General features: G+C 42.3%; 1 protein-coding gene across 1 annotated transcript in view; it reads left to right on the top strand.

Annotated features, from left to right (window-relative positions):
• The window catches only part of RAB3C (RAB3C, member RAS oncogene family), a 120358-nt gene that overhangs the window by 89955 nt on the left and 15085 nt on the right, over positions 1 to 15318 (top strand). The gene's annotated exons all lie outside the window — the stretch shown is intronic.

Genomic DNA, 15318 nt, shown 5'->3' with positions numbered 1-15318 from the left:
ATAAATTGGTAATTAACAGCGTCGTTTATTTGGAAGCATCTGGAACATGAAACGATGGGGATAGCCAAACGATGCACAAGTGGAGACTGTATTTTGCCTTTTATTGTTTCCATGAATATTATTTTCCCATAAATACTTTTTTCCATCTCCTTTCAAACCCTTATTTTTGATGATTGTGTGGACTGTGCATGTGAAATAGTAGCTTTGAAGGATGATAATTTAATGGCACGTTTCTCAGTGGGGAGAAAATTTAAATGTACAGCCTTCTGTCTATGTGGTGAGCTGCTAAATCACTTCCCACAGCATGACACAGCTTGCGGCGTTTTACGTGACGTAAAAACTCATCATTAATGTGTGACATTACTGTGTCCCATTCTGAAAAATGTGCTATATTAGTTGGTCTACTCACAATTAAACCTTGTTGTAGGAGAGGATTTTGTACCCCTGTGAATAATAATTAAATATTGAAATGTATTTGAAACTATTTTATCATGACACAAAATACAAAGAAGTAAGTTGGAAAATCTTTCTGCCCTTAGCGTCTAACACAGTTCTTGTTGTCACTTCTCTACTGTCTGTGTAAATATCTGTTCAACTTTTCTGAACAAAAATGTGGAGAAGAAGTGCATACTACTCATCAGAAAAGGAAAGAAACACAGTTGACTTCGACAGAGAATTTACTGTCTTATATTAATTCTGCACACCTTCAGCCAAAGTTAGCCTTACCCAGGAGCTGGTTGGGAGCTTCCATACACTGTCCTCTGCCTCCATGACATAAAAGCCTCCAGGATGTACAATGTCAGGGTGACTTACTGTGTGTGGGGACCTTAGTCTGCCTAAGACTGTTTTTGGACTTACTGCTCACTGCTTAAGTGCCAGCTGCAGTGCACTGACTCTGCAGGTACAGGAACGCACCTCACCTAGTGGGCTTTTCTTCTAAAGAAATGACCATCAGTGCTCGCGCATAGGAGGTATTGGGGAGGAGGGACACAGAGTATGATACTAACTTAAAGCACAGTCTTTTTTTTTATGTTTGTTTGTTTGTTTTTTAATGTAGTAAGTGCATAATTGGGCTCCTGCTACACTGGTAATGGAATGTAGTTTCAAGGTGTATTTGACTGCTGGGAAAAAAAGCAGGACACAATCATGGTGCCAGAGAAGAAAAATTTCAGGACAACTGCAACCTGATTAATACAAATTAAGTAAATTAAGTATATCCTGCAGGCTTCTGGTGCATCATTGTAACTCAAACTAGAGGGACATATGTAAGAATTACAGATTTAACTGGAAAGTCTTTTGCCCACAATATATTAATTTGATTCTATATACCGTTGTTGAATGGATTTGCATTTTAGTGTTGGAAAGTAAAAGTAATCTTCTGACAACAGACACTTGGCACTCCTACTTGAAACAACACAATACTGAAAGGGCACCAAATATAACCATGGACTATTAAGAAAATTATTTCAATATTGCATTAAAAATGTAATGTAATTCAATAAATTAGTCAGCAGAGTAGTCTGCATGGAAGGCATTTCCATGTGCAAGGAATGGTTGTTTATAAAGAAAGAACATTCTGATTAATGTATCTATATGATGCCTACCTCCTGTCTTAGGTACCACATAGAATTACATATTATATTCAATGCCATGTTAGTTCTTATTGCATTGTGTTAAATGCAGTCCCAGGGCACTCCCAAGAGGAGACGTTATTGAGCAATCATATACTTTTGTGTTTGTTTGCTGGCAAAACTAAATTTATTTTCTTTAAAGTAGGCACAGTTCCTACCATTGAAAATCTGTGATACTGGGGGTAATGTTCATTTTGACTAGCCTTCTGGCTGAAAATGAACCAGAAACCTGTCAGTGTCACAACTGTCATGCAGCTTCTGCATCATCGATTTATCTTCCTCCAAGGGAAGGTTAAACATGTAGCCTTTCATTGCATGGTGTGAACTGTTTGGCTCTACACAAGGAAGATAAAGCCTGTCAGAAGGAAGTGTTGAGTCATTGGTATTCTGGTTTCTCTGGTGTTATCTTATTTCATAATCATAAGGCATTTTTCAGTCCGTTTGCCCTTCAATCCAGACATAAAACATAATGTTTTTTAAACAATAACTGACACATCAAATAGAGTCAGTCCTGAGCAATATTCATATATCCTAATCTGTTGCAAGAGTAAAGGGATTGGTATATCCCATGCTATTACATCCACTTCTCCCCAGACCCTTTACCTTTGGTGCTTTGTGATACTAAGAATTGAAGAAACTTACTCAGTTCCCCTTCTTTGCCTGCCTCCATCCATGCTTAATACTCCTGTGTTGCTGGGACATCTCTGTCATGTCTTATAAGCACTTCCAGTCAGCAGGTGCTGTTGTGATCCCTATAAATAAGCGTCCTGAATTCAGTATATGTCATCTGTTCTGAAAAGAAGTGGAGATACTAGGCTGTCCACTAGATTTAAATCCTTGATGAGAAGGACTGAGGTGCAATTTCTCCATTCCTCTTACAGGTTTGTCTACCTCATCTTTCTATTTTGATAATTATTTTCTTTATTGATTGCTTTTCCTGGTTGTCACTAATTGCTTCAATAGAGAGGTCTATACATGCAGGAGGTAAAAGAATTTGTATTAGGCATAATTATTTAGCTTCTATGGCCCTCAGCTGGAGCATGCCAGAATGATTAAATAAGTAGAAATAGTTTGAGTATGCAAATATCCACATCTTACTCACTGTTGAGCGAGTAAAGATCCTGACCTATTTCTCAAAGCTAGTTCTTTTTCTTGGGAATCTATATGCGTTTGTATGCACATAAGTTAAACTAAAATCTGGCAAGTGTTAGGACAGTGGCCACGAGCACTGCAAACAGAGAGTGGCATATCAGACAGAGCGTGATGTGACAGTTTGTGTGGCAGTTCACAAGGAAGGGCGCACAGGTACTGGCCCTACCAGCCCAAGTGGTGTGTTCATCTGGTAGTTATCATCCTCTCAGAAGGAGCCCAGCTATGGGATCCACATGGCAGAAAGCTCTGCCCTCCATGCTCATAAAAATGGGAGTGGCAACCCAGACAGAGCTCCCACAAAAGCATGCAGCTGTCCAGGTCTCGGGCTGCAGGGAGTGCCAGAGCCTTACACTGGTGAGGGATGGCAGGAGTGAGAACAGTGGTGTGAGGTGTGATCAGGTGGATGATCTGCTCAGTGTGGTGATAGAGTTACAAGAGGAATTAGAAAGGCTAAGGAGTATCGGGGAGTCTGAGAAAGAGATAGAATGGTGGAGCCAGGCTGTGCCCGCTCTGGGGCAGAAATAGGCACAAACACCAGAAAAAAAAACAAGATCAAGGAGATCCTATACCCCTTCCCCAGCAGGAAAAGAGTGAAGGGAGCCAAGTCCATGTTCAGGGTGGCAGGCAAACAGCCTCCTTGCCCACTTCACCTTCCCAAGTGCCACTATATGACAGGTATGAAGCTCTGGATGTGGAAGACGAGTCAATGGAAGATGAGCATAGTGGTTGATCTCCAGAGGTGCCACCAAGGTCAGAAAGGCCTGCTGCCTGTATCAAAACCACCTCTACAAGGAAGAAAAGACAGATTATAGTTGTAGGTGACTTCCTTGAGAGGAACAGAGGGTCCAATATGCCAGATAGACCCTCGCCTTAGGAAAGACTACTGCTCCCTAGGGCCCAGGTTAATTGCTAGGAAATTGCATGGCCTAGTACAGCCCTCGGACTATTACCCATTACTGCTTCTCATTGCAGGAGGTGATGAATCTGCAGTGCATTGTCCAAGGGCACTTAAAAGAACTTCAGGGCCTTGGGATGACTCGTAAGGGAATGTAGAGCACAGGTTATTTTCTCCTCTCTCTTTCCAGTGTGGGCAGCAATACTGGAAGGCACAGATGCACCCAGTCTATTAATGCATGGCTCCATGGCTGGTCTCATCACCACAGTTTCTGTTCTTTGATAACAGGGTGGCTTACACAGCACCAGCTTGCTGGCATCTGAGGGGATACAACTTTCTCAGAGAGAAAGAGAATCTTTGCTCAGAAGCTTGCAGAGTTCACTTACAGGGGTGTAAACTAGACTTAAATGTGGAGCGCGATAATATTAGAGTTGCCTGAGACAAGCAAATCATAGAATCATTAGGTTAGAAAAGACCTTAGAGGTCAACTCAACTGTACCTGTCCACTACTAAATCGTGTCCCCAAGCACCTCATCTACCTACCTCTTAAAAAGCTTCAGGGATGGTGACTTAACCACCTCCCTGGGCAGCCTCTGCCAATGCTTGATAACCCTTTCTGTGAAGAGATTTTTCCTAATGTCCAGTCTAAACTTCCCTGATGCAACTTAAGGCCATTGCCTCTTGTCCTATCACCTATCACTTGGTGAAGAGAGTCTCTGCAACCTCCTTTTAGGTACTTGTAGAGAGCAATGAGGTCTTCCCTCAGCCTCCTCTTCTCCAGGCTAAACAACCCCAGTTCCCTCAAACGCTCCTCACAGGACTTGTTTTCTAGCCCATTCACCGATTTGTTTGCCCTTCTCTGGATACGCTTCAGGACCTCAGTGTCTTTCTTACAGTGAGGTGCCCAAAACTGAACAACAGTAATCAAGGTGTGGCCTCAGCAGTGCAGAGTACAGGGGGGAGAATCACTTCTCTCGTCTGCTGGCCACACCATTTTTGATACAAGAAAAGATGCTGTTGGCCTTCTTGGCCACTTGAGCACACTGTTGAGTCATGTTCAGTTGACTGTCGACTAACACCCCCAGATCTTTCTCTGCAAGGCAGCTTTCAAGCCATTCTTCTTCCAGGCTGTAGTGCTGCATGGGGGTTTTATGTCACAAGTGCAGGACTCCTCTGCACTTGGCCTTGTTATATCTCATCATATCGGCCTCAGCCCATTGATCCAGATGTTCAGATCCCTTTGCAGAGACTCCCTGCCCTCCAACAGATTGGCATTTCCTCCGAGTTTAGTGTCATCCACAAACTTGCTGAGGGTGTATTCGATCCCCTCATCCAAGCTATTAATAAAGAGATTGAACAGGACTGGACCAACCACCAAGCCCTGGGGAACACCATTTGTTACCAGCCTCCAGCTGGATTTAACTCCATCTACCACAACTCTTTGGCCCAGGCATCGAGCCGGTTTTTAACCCAGCAGAGGGTGCACCTGTAAAGGCCAAAGGAAGACAGTTTCTCAAGTAGGATACAGTGAGATACTGTCTCAAAGACTTTACTAAAGTCCAGGTATGCTATATCTGCAGCCTTTCTCTCATCCATCAAGCAGTTGTGTGAGTCATCCCACCACATTTCTGTGAAAGGAATTATACCATAGTCCTCCTGCCTTACAATAGCTTCTAGCTCCTCTTGTTTATTGCCCTTGCTGCATACATTACTGTAGATGCACTTCAGCTGGGCTGTTGATCCTGCTACCCTTCTAAGTGGAACAGTCTTAATTCCTAAGCAACTACTCTGAATTATCTAACCCTTCTGTGGTGCCATTTGAAGTGCTATTCCTCGCTTCCTGTGAGTTGGCAGACCAAGGGTCCTTGCCAGCGCATCATTACTCAGAAACTGGACTGTCATTCCCAGGCATTTTTCGATCAAGCCTGGTTATGTCCCACTCCCCCTTCACATATAGTTTAAAGCTCTGTAAATAAACCCTGTTATTTTCTTGGTGTGTACCCTGTTGTCCCTGGGGGACAGGTGTACCCCATCCTTTAATAGCAAACCTGGTGATTTTCCCATCAACCCATGATCAAACAACCCGAAGCTTTGCTTCTCACAACAGGTTTGGCACCAGTTATTTATTTCCTGGCCTTTCCTAATCTTTCCCTCATCATTGCCAGTAGTAGGATTGACAGGAGAAAACAGCTTGTGCCCCTGAACCCTTCACCATACTTCCCAGGGCCCTAAAATCCCTTTTAATTACAATTACATTTTTTCTTGAGATTCTCTTATTACCTAATTAGAAGACCAACCATGGATAATAATCCATGGGCCTGTAGTTTACTCACTACATCTCTAACTGAGGCTCCAGGAAGGCAGCAAACTTCCCTTTGTAATGGGTCCAGTCTGCTGATTGGTCCTTCTGTTCCCTGTAGAACAGAGCCCCCTGTGATGATAACACACCTCTTCTTCTTATCAGAGGCCATTTTAATGCAAGGCTCATTGCGTCTTAACGTAGGGAACATTTCTAGGCTGAAGAGATGACATGGCAAGGTTAGAGGGACAGGGTGCTAGTGAGCGCCCTCAGCCTGTCTCTGAGTCATGCTAGGTACACCAAAGGAAAGTTGAAATTGTACAGATCTGAGCCAGGGAGTTCTGAGGTAACAGGAGGCAAGAGGTAAACACCACTGAAACACCTCAAAAGAATTAAGGGGTGTCCCTGTAAGAAGGTGAAAGGGCCAACAGCCCACCTGAAGTGCCTCTACACCAATGCATACAGCATGGGCAGCAAACAGGAGGAGCCGGCAGCATTGTGCAAGAGGAAAACTGTGATATAGCTACCATCAATGAAATATGATGGGATAACTTGCACAGCTGTAGTACTGCAATGGATGGCTATAAACTCTTCAGAACGGGTGTAGGCGAGGAAGGAGAGACAGTGGGGTAACTATATGTTAGGGAGTGTTTAGATTATCTAGAGTTTAATGATGATGACAATAGGGTTGAGAGTTTATATTAAGAATCAGAAGGAAGGCCAACAAGGCTGTTACAGACCACCTAACCCGGATGAAGAGGCAGGATTATGCTATAAGCAGCTGGGAGAAGCCACACAATCGCTAAGCCTTGTCCTCGTGGTGGACTGCAATCTACCAGATGTCTGCTGAAAATACAGTACAATGGATGAGGAAAAGGCTGAGGTACTTAATGACTTCATCACCTCAATCTTTAATAGTAAGACCAGCTGTTCTCTGGGTACCCAGCCCCCTGAGCTGGAAGACAGGGAACAGAATGGAGCTCCCATAATACAAGATGAAATAGTGACGTGTTACATGACTTAGTCACGGAAAAGTCTATGGGACCAGATGAGATCCACCTAAGAGTACTGCAGGAGCTGGTGGAAATATTCACTGACTTCCCATCATTTATCAGGAGATCTGGCTAACTGGGGAGGTCCTGCTTAACTGGACATTAGCAAATGGGATGCCCATGTACAAGAAGGACTGGAAGGAGGATCCAGGAAACCGCAGGCCTGTCAGACTGACCTTGGTGCTGCAGAAAGTTATGGAGCAGATCATCTTCCATGCCATCACAGAGCACTTACAGGATAACCAGGTGATCAGGCCCAGTCAGAATGGGTTTAGGAAAGACAGATCCTGCCTGACTGACCTGATCTCCTGTGACAAGGTGACACATTTAGCAGATGAGGGCAAGACTGTGGATGTTGTATACGTAGACTTTAGTAAAGCCTTTAACACCCATTTCCCACAGCATTCTCCTGGAAAAACTGATTGCTCATGGCCTGGACAGGCATACTCTTCAATGGGTAAAAAACTGGCTGGATGGCTGAGACCAGAGAATTGTGGTGAATGGAGTTCAATCCAGTTGGCAGCCATTCACAAGTAGTGTTCCCCAGGACTCAGTTTTGCCAGTTCTCTTTAAGATCTTTATCAATTATCTGGACAAGTGCATGGAGTGCTCCCTCAAATTTGCAGGCAACACCACGTCATGCTGGAGTGTTGATCTGCTGGAGGAAAGGAAGGCACTATGGAGGGATCTGAACAGGCAGATTAATGGGCCAAGGTCAGTTGTATGAGGTTTAAGAAGGCCAAGTGCTGAATCTTGCACCTGGGCCACAACAACCCTATGCAATGCTGCAGGCTTGGGGATGAATGGCTGATAAACTGCCCATCAGAAAAGGACCTGGGGGTGTTGGTCAACAGCCCACAGAATATAAGCCAACAGTGTGCCCAGGTGGCCAAGAGGCCAACAACATCCCGGCTTTAATCAGGCTGGCAGGAATAGGGAAGTGATTGTCTCCCTGTTCTTAGAACTGGTGAGGCTACATCTCAAGTAGTGTGTTCAGTTTTGGGCCTCATTACAAGGAAGATATTGAAGTCCTGGGGCATGTCCAATGGGTGACAAAGCAGGTGAACGACTAGGAGAACAAGTCTTACAAGAAGCAGCTGAAGGAACTGGGGCTGTTTAACTTAAGGAAAAAGAGGCTGAGGGGAGGCCTTATCACTGTCTACAACTATGTGAAAGGAGGCTATAGTGAGGCAGGTGTTGATCTCTTCTCCTGAGCAACAAGTGATAAAACAAGAGGAAATGGCATCAAGTTGCACTAAGTTGCACAATACTGAATACTAGGAAATATTACTTCACTGAAAGGCTTGTCAAGTACTGGAACAGGCTACCCTTGGAAGTTGTTGAGTCACTGTCCCTGGAGATGTTTAAAAGATGTGTAGATGTGGTGCTTAGGGACATGGTTTAGTGGTGAACTAGTCATTTAGGCTTATGGTTGGACTTGATCTTAAAGGTCATTTCAAATCTGAATGTTTCTGTGATTCTACATTATTACTAACTATCTTTAGAATAGTCTTACTATGCCAGTAATGATGGCCGCAAAAAGTCAAGTGCTCTGGGACCTTCTCATTTTTGCTCAGAGTCCTCCAAATTTTTAACCTCAGCACTGCCTTCATAATCCCAGTCAGAAGGTAGAGTTGGGGTTTTTGATTGGTAAATTCATACATTTTGGATGGCTTGTCTCTCACTGACAATCAATTATTTACTGTAAAACTGATGAAAAGCCTGAGGCCACCTCCTCCCTGCCCTTCCTGCAACAGGGTCTGAGCACCAAGCACAGGGTAGCTGGTATTAAGCCAGCTTCAAAATGGCTTTCAAGGTTGAGCATTGCCATAATTTATCATGCTATGTAAAGTCACCTTCTATAGGCCCCATCTTCATCATTTCCCCAAAAGGAATAGGATAGGGCATTCCTAAGGCACATAACCAGTCAGGATTCCTGGTAATAATAAATGCTTGGGAGAAATAAAGGAGAGCATAGGGAAGAGGAGGCTGAGGGGTGGCTTTATTGCTCTCTACAACTACCTGAAAGGAAGTTGTAGAGAGGAGGGTGCTGGCTTCTTCTCCCAAGTGACAGGGGACAGGACAAGGGGAAACGGCCTCAAGCTGCACCAGAGGAGGTTCAGACTGGATATCAGAAAAAAAATTTTCACAGGCAGGGTCATCAGGCACTGGGACAAGCTGCCCAGGGGGATGTTTGTGTCACCATCCCTGGAGGTGTTTAAAAGACGGGTAGGTGACGTGCTCAGGGACATGGTTTAGGAGCAGACAGGAATGGTTGGACTCAATGATCCAAGAGGTCTTTTCAGATTCTATGATTCTATGAAAGGAATGGAGCGTATGGTAGACACTGAAGTATAATAGGCAGTTGGTAATATGAGGGAGACCTCAGACTCATCCTGTGGAAAAGATGGCTTGAATGAGTATACTGCAAGAGCTCCTCACAGACAAGGAAAGTGGCTTCAGACAATACTGTTCCCTGAAAAGATAAGAATGGCAGAGCTTCCCCTTACCATCCCAGTCTTTGTCAGGGATTGGAAAGGGTTGTGCCATACCTTCCCACATCATGGGATTAGGGTGAGAGGGGAAGGATACCCTCCGTTAGCCCTGTTGTAGAAAGAAAACTGTCTCCTGTAAGTCCTGGAAAGCAATCCTTCCCGCTGAGAGATAGCCAGACATTTGGTAGGCTCACTTGCAAAAAAAGGGAGGAAGCTAAACAGGGGATAATGGATGCTTTTAGACACACCTTCAAATTCATAGTTGCTTCTCTGACTCTCCCCCTAACCAGACACATAAACAAACTGACAAAGTTTTGGAACAGATAACCTGGACTCTGTCCCAGGTTTCATCACTACACCAAACCCTCTAATAGTTCAGTTAATGGGCCTCGAAAGCACGCTGCCAGAGACAGAGAGGGGAAAATTTTAAGGGTGAACTCAACATAATAATAACTTAAAAAAAATAAAAAGGTTTTGGTAGAGGTTTTGTTAATATCGTTTTGAACTGGATTTTTGTTTGGAATTGGGTTTGGGTGGTTTTTTGCTTTGCTTTTTTATGTGTTTTTCTGGCAAGATAATGTACTCCAGTTAATTACATACTCCTTTCTGAAACAAGAACATCAGAAGTACGACACATTCCCTGAACTTACTGGAATAAATACACATGGCGCCCCCGGAACATTTTCATTACGGTGCTTCTCTGCTCTCAGTGCATGTGACTTACTGTATAACTCATCTAAAAAGCCTCTAGAAATCAGCCCCTCTAGGGATGGCAGGACTTCCTTGGAGGGCTGTATGTCCAAACAGCGGTGCACAGATTGCAGCTGTCTCTATCCTCGCTGTCTATGTGTGAGGATATACTGGGCTATTCCAGGTTATATTAACATAAGTATATATAAGTTTGTAAAAAGTGATCCTCTGGAGATACGTTCAGAGTGAACCCTGACATTTGCAAATCACTGGGTGCAACCTTTAATGTGTGAGTACAACAAGCCACAGATTTGTATTCTGTAGCAGCTTCTCCAGGTTACAATGCAGTGTGATCCCCATGTAGCCAAGTGTGAACTCCTAGAGGAAAATATATTACACTAAATCGGGTAGCGTAAGAGAGGCAAGGCTGCTGTAGCTCCGTGCTCCAAGTCCAAGCAGTAGTCAGGCTGAAGATACAGTCTCAGCAGGCATGTGCATGTAACACACGTGTGCACCACACAAATGTAAAACATGTATATACACAGATGTACATGGCCAGCCACACATATCACAGACAGACAAACAGAGTGTTCCCACGAACACAACACCAACAACCTCATTCTCCACCCCTCCCCAGCAGAGCAGCACGGTTGTCCTCTAGTAAGAACATGTGTCTATGTAGACATACAGATAGTGTGTGTCCCTCCATCAACTGGACTCATATACTCAGTCTGCCCAGTAGCTGTCCCTGGATACCAGTCTCCACAGCTGCTGGCACCTGGACATACAAGTCTCCAATGTTGACCCATGGTGATGCATTTCACACTTGGACAGTGGGGCCAGAGGCTCTCCTGGGATGGCCCTAGGAGGGGCCTGGATGTGGTGTCCCTTTTTCTGAGTCCTTAATTTGTATTCTCCCCTGCCTTTGTGTCCCTGTGCTCCCCTGGGCTTGTGGACATGGGCCTTTGAAAGGATGATGGCTCCTGCAATATACCTGGAAGCTGCCATGACCAGGACATTATTTGGGGTCTCCCACCTACCATCATCTCTCTGTGCTCATTTGAGGATGTTCAGATGAGTTTTTATCATAGACACACCACCACTGTTTCCTGCACAATTATTTGAAGCTTTTGCATGTTCAGAGGTGCAGAGTCACACTGCTGCATGAGGGTTAGCCTTCTGCTTCTGTGAAAGTTTTATTCTTTCATGGTTGGTTTCAGTCTTCCTGCTGGAACCAATTCTTTATTTAACTGATTATTTTACAGGCCTCAAGCAGAATATTAGGTAAGAACAGATGTAGCCTTTTAAGATTGTACCTGATCTTTTCCCAAAATACAATGTGCTGCAACACAGACCTTTTACCTACTGCTTCCTCTCTGTCATGAAGGTGGATTTCACTATGCATGTTTATAACCAGAACTGACATTTAATATTTTTAGCAGACTTGGAGGGGATAATGCCTGATAGTAGTGTCTTTGGTCTTTGTAATGGTGTGTTCACAATTTTAAGTCTTGTAATTTTCACTTAGAAACCTGTTTGCTTATGAGAGATGATGTAACAGTGCATAGCTTTTCCTAGGCAACACTGTTTTTATTCTCTTCTTCAGCAAGACACTGTTAGAAGTGACAGCTATACAAAACCTCATTATACACTATTGAACCAAAAAGCAATATTTTCAGAAGACTATTTTGTAACTAGCAAGTATTACAAGGCATTTTCTAGGAACAGAACTAGGTAGCAGAGTAGTACTTAAGAAGTGTACATATAGACAGATGTCAGTGTGAACTGCTTAATTTTGTGTAGGGTTCATTTCAAACAAAGTAGGATTTTTGTGTTCAAAACACAATACTCTGTTTTGAACTTTTTTTTTTCACATCGTATTCCATTCCATCAAACAATGGAAAAAAAACTTCTATATTGTCTTTGATAGTCTTCTATCATAATAGTCCAAAACTCTTTTGGAGCTTTATTGATGTAACTTTACTGTACTTTAAACCAGTAGTGGAAAATAGAGCACTGTTTTAAGATAAGCAAATAGCATTGCTTTAGTTAACATTCAACAAATGCTCTATTCTGACAAGGAATATGGCAGAATTGCAGTACAGGGAGAACAAGTCTTGTGTTGATCACTGAAAGTAATGGAACATTGATCTGCATTAATCTGCCCCTCTGGTGTCTACACATTATAAAAATCCAAGCATGTTGTAGATCGCCTGCCTACTATACAATTAGAATGTGAAAGATTTATAGGGTAAACACTATTGACATACACTCAGTCACTGAAACTCAACAAGAATTGCTATGATCAGCTTACCACAAATGTCAGCTTCAGTGTCAAATGTCTTCAGTCTTCCTTGAAGCTAAAGCTCTTCACAAGGACAACAGTTTGTTTTGGATTAATCAGAAGCCTCAGTCATTTGAAAGGTCATATATGCAAGGAACAGTAAAATTTCTTTGTTACATGACCTTTGTGTTGGCTTTTGTGGAGAGCTGTGAGAATCAAAATCTGTAGAAATCATTAGGGAAATGTATGTCTAGAAGAAAACACAACAGTGATAAGCCAATTAAATTCTTTGAATCCAAGCTCCTACTGATGTGAGGTTGGGTGAGGATGTATTTAACTGATTTTCACAGTCAGTTGCATTTTTGCACTAGAGTCTTTTGCAAAACATGAGCCTTTGAATTGTTATCAAGGACAAGATTTCTTCTCTTGATGCTTAAAAAATTCTTTATAACTAAAAGATTAGATAACTAACCAGATAAAACATCTAAGAATAGCATATGGCACTTTGGTAATGAGAAGCATTTGAATGCACAAAGTCTGTAGTTCATGGAATGAAAAGTCAAGTCTGTCTGCAGTAAAATGAAGGAGTTTACATTCTTTAAGCAAAGAAACTCATGTAAAGCTCTGAAGCTCAATTCTGCAAAACGAAACTGAATGAATTCTTTTTGCACTGCTGTGACAATGTTTCTTCAGGTTCTATTTCTGCATTGGATATATTTCTTATATTTCACCTTTGATGAATACCCAAGTAATTCCTTCTGAATAGCTTAGTATTTTTACTCTATATTTTGCCTTTGAAATGTCTTCAATGCCTGCTGACATAAGGGGAACAAATTGACCCCCAACTCATAACTGTTCAAAGCTAAGTTTTTTTAGAGTCTTTAATGTACTAACATCCTCTGACATTTAAGATACTAGTATTTGCTAAGTTGCTATGGTGACAAAAGTAGTTCTGGTTGAAAATAATAATAATTCTATTTTGCTTAACCACAAATTACTGAAGAATTCAGCATGGTTCAAAAGAACATTTCTGCCAAAATGAATGCACAGTGTCCCTTTTTTCTGAGCAATTATATCTTTAGTAAAATGTAGGGATGGTCACAGTACCTTATTAGTGCCTATTCAAAGTACTAGAAAGCAGATTTGAAATAGGACAGTGTCCGTTTCTTGAAGGAAAGATCAGGACAGGCCTAAGGGAACAATCTGTAGCACAAAACGTGTGGGGCTTGCTTCAGCTTCTTTTTGGTCATTCTGATGACCAACAACCCAAAAGGCAGTGTGATTCTTCCCCTTATATTCCTTTGCCTGGCACAGCAAACACATCACTCATGGTTTAAAGGTGTGTTGGCTTGTGCAGGAGGGTCTGGGCCTGTGGAAATGGCATTGGACCCAGGGCTACAAAGATAGCTTTTGCCATGCCCATCCCTCTGGTCTTGCAATAAGCAAAGCCAGCTGAGGAGATTTGAACCATTTTCTGTCTTTCAGTGGAAGTGGTTGTTGGACTACATAATGGTCTTTTTTTTCATGCCTGAAACATTTTGCAGACAGGGATCTGAATATGTAGTTATTAAGCTGTTAACAGCTGTGTTAATACAGTTAACAGCTCTGTTACAAGAAAGGGTCACTAGTGAACTTGACATCCACACAGCTCAGTTTCCAAAACGCTTAGGTGACAGATTTTTGAAGCTATTTCATTTTTTTCTCACAGAGACTTAGGACCTTGGTACACAGCAGGTTTCCCTTCCAGGGTACCTTCTCCTAAATGTGTGGTTAAGCAGATTAGTTCTTGTTCCAGTGCAGTTTTCTTAAGCACCCTGTGCAGTCCAAGGACACAGAGAGAGAGAGAATGAGATATGCTCTGATCCTATTGAGACAGCAGAGATATTAATATCCTACCAAGCACTTGACTCAGAGCCTAAAACTAGACAGTCATAAAGCCAAGGCAAGGTGTAAGTGCTTAGAGTGAGCTTGCTGCACCCTGTGTTGCCTTCAAAGGCAGGTACTGTTATCACTTAAAAGGTGGAAGCTACCAGCATTGCTCCTCGCTAACCCTGGAGCAGGTCTGAGTATCATCAAAATGCGGTAGTCAATCAACAACTGACCAATGTGACAAGTGAGCTTCTAAGCTGCCCATTAACTACATTGCATTTAAATTGCAGAAGAGAGCTTTGCAGGGTAATCTGTTTCACCACCAGCACGCAAGGTGTTCAATACTCCAGTTCAGCTGCAGTCATGGTTAGAGCTTGTGTAATTTAAATGGAAGGTAAACTAAAGGTTAAGCTCAGCCCCTGCCCATGGTTTGATACATTATGTAAATACTGCTGTTGTCCTGCTAGGTCCAAGGCCTATAGTGGGCATGCTGGAGAGAAACAAGAAAAGGAAGACAGAAAGTCTTTGAAGATTTGCAGATAAATTTAGATCTTGATTTTAAAGGTGAAAGATAAAAAAAAAGTATAAGCTGTTGATTTTATTTTAAAGCTCTGGTTTTATTTCATGCGGTTTGCATTAAAATGTGAAAATATTTTTTTTTTAATTGTGTGGGAGAAAGTGTCACCACTTCTTTCTAAAAATATAGGAAGAATGCTGATGGCAGGAGAAAATATTAAGAGACTGGCTTGTTTTAACAAGCAAAAGTAAAACCTGTGTTGATACTATTCCTGTAATAATAATTCCTGACAGATAATCCTTAGTTTATTTGAAATCCAGAATTAAACAGAATTATGTTCTCTAGATGCCAAATCAGTATTGTCTTTTTTTTTTTTTTTTTTTTTTGATCTTGTTACAGTTCTGTTTGAAATTGATTTAAGGGGAATTTGCTTT

Source organism: Phaenicophaeus curvirostris, chromosome Z (genome assembly GCF_032191515.1).
Source record: "Phaenicophaeus curvirostris isolate KB17595 chromosome Z, BPBGC_Pcur_1.0, whole genome shotgun sequence".
NCBI lineage: Eukaryota > Metazoa > Chordata > Aves > Cuculiformes > Cuculidae > Phaenicophaeus > Phaenicophaeus curvirostris.
This window is presented reverse-complemented; position numbering and strand designations above follow the sequence as displayed.